The following is a 6430-nucleotide window of genomic DNA, read 5'->3' as shown; positions in this document are numbered from 1 at the left end:
CTTTTTTTTGTAGGTAGTGCACAAGCTCACCTTTGATCTATCAAGCTCACATCTAGGGTTTAAGACCCTCATTGCAAGGAGCTCAATCAAGAATTGGTCTACTATGGATCTAAGCATCATATATGGATCCCCATAATCTTCACATGTTATTTTGATCAAGAAATCATCAAGAGTTTGGAATTGATTTGCCTTGGAAACCCTAATTCATCTAGGTATCTTATGTGACTTCTTCAACAAGCTTCTTCAACAATTGATCAAATATTTCAAGGGATACTTCATATTTAATCATCTTATGCATATATGATCATTCATGAGTCCCAAAAGTCAAGATAATAGCAAGCTAGCAAGTTGGTTCGTGGTGGTTGACTAGAGGAATTCAACTAATCAAAACTGGGGTTCCCTAGACCCTATCTCCTACAATTTTTGTCATATGAAAATGATTCCAAGAGAAACGTTACTCTAAATGACATTCCAAACAAAGTTCATGTTGAGGTCTAGAGCTAGTTTTGCTTGGAAAGTCATTTTTTATGGTAAAATATTATAGGTCATTTTGTCTAAACCCTAATTTGGAGGTCAACTTCCCAAGATCATAACTTGCTCAATATTTATGAGATGAAATATATTCAAGTTTCACAATCAAATTCAAGATTTATAATTGAACTTTTATGTTTGGAGGAAGAGAAAATTCAACTTTTAAATGCATGTGATATGAGGAGACATTATAGGTCATTTTGGGCCAATACCATTGAACAAGTGATTTTCCTCAACTTCTAAAATGCATAACTCCTTCATGCTAAATCCAAATAAGGTCAAATTTGTGACCAATTTGAAGGACTTTAAGAGAGATACAACTTTGTTGAAGGAATGTTTCTCATTTGAAGCCCATAGAAAAAGTTACTCAAGGTGGAACAAGTGACATATGGCTGACACTTAGATTTTTTTTTGATATGTTTGATTTTCCAAACTTCCACCTCAAAATTCATCATGATCAAAGCTTCAAATGAAAAAGTGTTCAACATGAAAGTTGTTCCTCTTGATCCAACCTTTCTAAAAAGTCTAATTTCATCCCATTTGGACTAAGTATGAGTGACTTACGGATGGCTTAAAGTTGGATGACCATTTGACATAATTGAACTTGCATCTTCCATACACAAATGCATGACTTGCTACCATGACTTCAACAATGTTTGTACACGATTTGGACTTGATTGAATGATTACATGGGCCTATCACACGCCCATGCATCCATGCAAAGGCAATTTCTATTTTTGGTGTTTTGAAACAAGTGTGCAAATATCAAATGCTTTGGCTATAAATAGAACCCTCCATAATCAGAATTAAGGACACTTGCGCGCGAGCTTTAAATCCCCAACCCTAAACCCTCTAATTCAAAGGATAACCTTGAGGATTTCCATTGGAAATCAAGTTTGAATCTCCATTATTTTGAGATTCAAATCTCCAAGGGTCATGCTTCCTTTTTTATTCAATTCTACTCTATCAAGCATCCAGAGCAAGGCTAAGTGAAGTTGGAAGCAAGATCATGGCCATCTGAACCTGTAGTGAAGGTGATTTTCTCCTTTTTTCATTTCTTCGATTCTCACTCAATTCTCCATAATACTTCTTGATTTTTGGTTGTCTGAAGTCCTACCAATGTAGGCAACAAGATTGAGTTGCTTTGAGGTCAAATCGAAGCAATCTCAAGTCACGAACCTCAAAATTTCAACTCCCTGTATCTTTTAATATACTTGGAGTTAGATGAAATTGAGGCCAGATTCAAACTCCTGAGCATTTTTAATTTAAATTTATGTCCTCCTTTTTTATTTTGGTGATGGTTGAAGGTGGACCAGTCCGGTGAGGTCCACCAGAGAAGAAGACCGGAGTTGTAGCTCCGGTGGTGCGTTGGCATGTCTCAGACCATAGGATCCTCTCATTTTGTTTTAATCTCACGGGTTGGTTTTGATTACCACTTGTGCAGCGCTTTGACTAAAGTCCATAATGGAACACGCGCTGAGGTCCACTTGATCTGCCACCTCAATTAATGAGGGAGATCAAGTGATCCACATTTTTTAGCATTTTCTTATTTTCATTTTATTTGATTTATTTTCATTAATTCATATTAATTTTAATATTGATCCAAAAAATATGAGACTTTTACCAAAAAAATTTAAATAAATTCCTCTTTCATTTTCTGAATTAAAATCATTTTTTTGGATCATTATTAATATTTTTCAAGATTTAATTGTTTTTGTGCATATTTTTAATTGTTTAAAAATACTTTTAAGTTTCTAAAATTAATGAAATTTTTTCTCCAAGGTCCTTTGACCTTGTTTGACCTATGATAAATCTCATGGCCATTTCTTTGGTGTTTTGATGAGGTTTTAGGATTTTGACCAACCATAATTTTGTTTAATGTATTTTTTAATTGATTTTAATTGTTTAATTGCAAAATAAATTGTGTTGAGCTTTTGGTATTAACTTGTTGAGTTTGACTTGTGTTGTTGGGCCTTGGTCAAGGTTGATTTGACTTTGTTGAGTTAAAATCATTGGATTTAGAGGATTGATGAAATGTATATTTCATCTCCCAAAATGAATGAATGATTTTAATTTGATAAAAGTCCTCCTTTGACCGATTTGTGTTGATTCCATTTCCCCTCCCGCTTCATCTCAATCCCATTCTCTTCTCATTCATTTCATGGACCTATGATATCTCTATATCCTAAGGCTAGTTGATCGCAAAATCAATATAAGTATGGATGAGATTAGGTCCACCCCTTTTGCATTTTCTTTTAAGTGTGGTAAGTTTTAGGAGTATGGTTCATAATACCATATCTCTAACATGCATTAACTGCCTGACCTCAAATAGTTGTGACTTCTACATAAGTTCAATTACGATTGCTTAACATAGCGCTAAATCTTGACACGAAAGGCATAACATTCTAGTAAGTGAGATTGTAAGTCTCCCCCCTTTCATGGTATTGTGTGGAAACTTGGCGTTTTTCCTTCTTTTGGCAGATGTATTGGTTCAAGGATCCATGCTTGTGAGTAGAGGGTTGAGTGTTCTCCAAAGAATGACTTAAACAATTGAAAAGCAAAAGCAATACTAACTTCTAATCAACTAACAACTAACATATAATTTCAAGCCATTTACTTTTATGCACTTTAAATTCAAGTCTTTATTCATTTGCCATTATTCATACAATTTAACTTGTTTATTTTAATGCCATTTTCACTTTGATCACTTGAGCCATACTTTGAGATTATATTGTGATTGTATTGTTTGTGTTTGTGGTCCTTTGACCTTAATGTACATAATAACAACAAAAACCCTAAAAGACATTTGTGTGGACTGTTGGATTTGATATGAGACATTGGACTTAGAATTAGGCAACACTCCCTATGCAAAAGGACTTGGTCAATGCCAACTTTCATGAAACCAAGTGCTTGTGAAATGAACTTTCATCTGATGCAAATATTGAAGATCCATTTGAGTTCATCTGCAACATGATTTTAATAAAGCTGTTACTTTGAACCTGTGTCTAATGCCTATATCTGAATTCATCTGATACATGGGAGATTATAAAGAAGATCATGAAGTTGCTAAGATTGGATGTGGCTATCTTTATTTGTTGCCTTGTTCTTCATCTTGCTATTTATGTATTGATATTGCTTGATTCTAAAGTCCAAGGGAAATTTGGGTTTCTATATGACATTCTTGTCTATTGGATTGCATCCCATTGGTCAGATCTTTTCAACTCTTAACTTTTAAATTTTTGCTTAAGATTAGTCTCTTCATCTTCTTCCCACTTCTTAAATTTAAAATCTCTCCCTCCTTTTAAAAAATCTTCTCTGTTTGTGATTTCTAAACTTAGACTTGATTGCAAATTAGAAACTTTGGTCTTACGCCATTGCATTTTCAAACTCTTTTCTTAATCAAACTTGTAAATGAACTTAACCATATTGACTTAAAATTTCAAAAGGAAAAAAGAACTAACACTCATTCAAACCTTTTAGGCCCTTTTGTGCCTCTTCAAACTTAAAATTTTGTTAAAAGCAACTCATTCACTTTGAAATTGATACCACGAACTACGAGGTTTTGATCCCTCATTTTTTATGTTGGTACATAGGCACAAGTCCGAAGGTCTTGTCAAACAAAAAAATATAATTAATGAATTTTTTCTCATCCCTCCACTCTATTTATTGCAAACATCATTTTATACAAAAACACATATGCACACAAGAAAGGGCTCCCTAGGAGTACCTAGAACACTTTGGGTGCTAACACCTTCCCTCTGTGTAACCAACCCCCTTACCTGTAATCTATGGCATTTTATTAGTTTTAATTTGAAAACTTCTTATGTTTGGTTTTTGTTCGTACTTTTCCCTTTTCCCTTGGAAACAATAAAAGTGCGGTGGCGACTCTGGTTTTATTGACGTTAAGTTTATCCATAGCTTAATGGTCATGAATTTACCACTACAATAATCATTATTATGACACTACCGTGAAGAGATCATATTGAAAAATGCGGATGCGTTAAGGTGGATCGATAATATTCCAGTGGAGAAATGGACCAGGATATTCGACAATGGTCAACGATGGGACCACATGACAACAAATGTTGTGGAATCAATGAACTCTGTCTTCAAAGACATCACAAACCTACCAATAACCGCATTGGTGAGAGCAACATATTTTAGGTTAGGGTCACTGCTAGAGACCAGAGGTTCAAAATGGTGTTCAGTGTTACAATCGGGGCAGTTGTTCAGTGAAAGTTGTATAAAATTTATTAAGGAGAAAATTGCCAAAGCTAGCACAAATGTGGTTACATTGTTTGACCTTCGTAGAATTGGTTAAGTGTACAGGAGACAATGAACCATAATGAGGGGAAACCAATGGGATATTATTAGGTCGAGCTAGATATAGATTTATGCAATTGCAGAAAGTTTCAAGCCTTATGTATGCCTTGCACCCATGTCATAATGACATGTTCATATGCTTGCCATGACCCTTCCAACCAACTATCTACCGTTTAAAAAGTCATAAACGTATTCAATGTGTACAACAATAATTTTCGGTGGTAGTAAGGAAGGATTATTGACCTACATATCAATGGAACATAGTTTGGCACAACAAAAATATGCGTAGGAAGAAAAATGGTTGTCCTAACAGCACACGTATTCGAACTAAAATACATACAACAAACAAAATGGTAAGATTATGTAGTACATGCCATCAACCCGGACACGATCGTAAAACTTTCCCAATGTTGGAGCAAGCTCCACAACATAATTATTGTATGCACTTTTGATATGTAATTTATTATTTATAACCATTTAATTTCATATTGAATACAACGTTCATTTCATATTGAATACAACTTTCAGTTGCAACAAAACGAACATAAGCACACATAAAACAAAAATAAAAATAAAAAAAATGACAAAACATAACAACATATTTAGGAGATTACAACCATCAAACAATATCATATGAACCATGCATCATAACACGATAATCATTGTCAGTTTTAACCGACTCCCACACATGATGTACGCCATTTTTGTTGAACACCATAACAAGCCCTCAATTCTTCTAGTCTTTTCAATGTCTTGAATGTATCAATCTAACCAATGGATTAAGCTCCTCTCAAGATGTTCTAAAGTCTTAGTGTTCCAAAGTTGGATCTTCATCGAAGGCTTTATTGACGATTAAAATATATTAGCACTTCTTTTAATGATATAAGACATTTTGAAGAAATAAAATTAAGAATGAAAACGAGAAAATGGGTGGGAAAATGATGGATAATGAGTGACATATTTATTAAAATATTGCAACATAGACGCCAGTGGGAATGACATCTCTTCTTAGACCAACATGCACACGCTAGAGGGAATGACACATCCTCTTAGGGCAACAATACACGCGCTATTGGAGTTGGCCCGTTCATAATGCATGCGCCACTGGACATGACGTCTGAAGCCAATTTTGAGTGTGCGCGTTAGTAGTAATGACACATCCTTTTATGTGCAAATTTATTTTGCTTGAAACATGAATATTTGGGTAGATATGAAATATTGATTATTTTGGTATTAAATTTGAAAAACTTAGTTATATTTATAAAAAAAAATCAAAATTTGACTATTCTAATTTGATACAAATACATAATACAATGATGATGTAATTTATATTACATTGAGCGTTATTTGAACGTTATCTCATTAGACGATGAAAATACTCTGGAAACCCTAGACGACAATGAGGGTAGTAATCCTCTCATATTCACTCTCTTCACCTGACAATCTTTCCAATCCTATAAGATGCGCGTCGTCGTTCTAAATTATTCTATAAAATAATAATATGCTATAATTTATATATATTATTATTTTTTATTTAACATAAAATCATGTCCTTCAATTGATATCAGAACTTGAT

Source organism: Lathyrus oleraceus, chromosome 2, assembly GCF_024323335.1.
Source record: "Lathyrus oleraceus cultivar Zhongwan6 chromosome 2, CAAS_Psat_ZW6_1.0, whole genome shotgun sequence".
NCBI classification, from domain to species: Eukaryota; Viridiplantae; Streptophyta; class Magnoliopsida; order Fabales; family Fabaceae; genus Lathyrus; species Lathyrus oleraceus.
The sequence above is the reverse complement of the archived record's forward strand: the minus strand, read 5'-3'. Positions refer to the sequence as shown.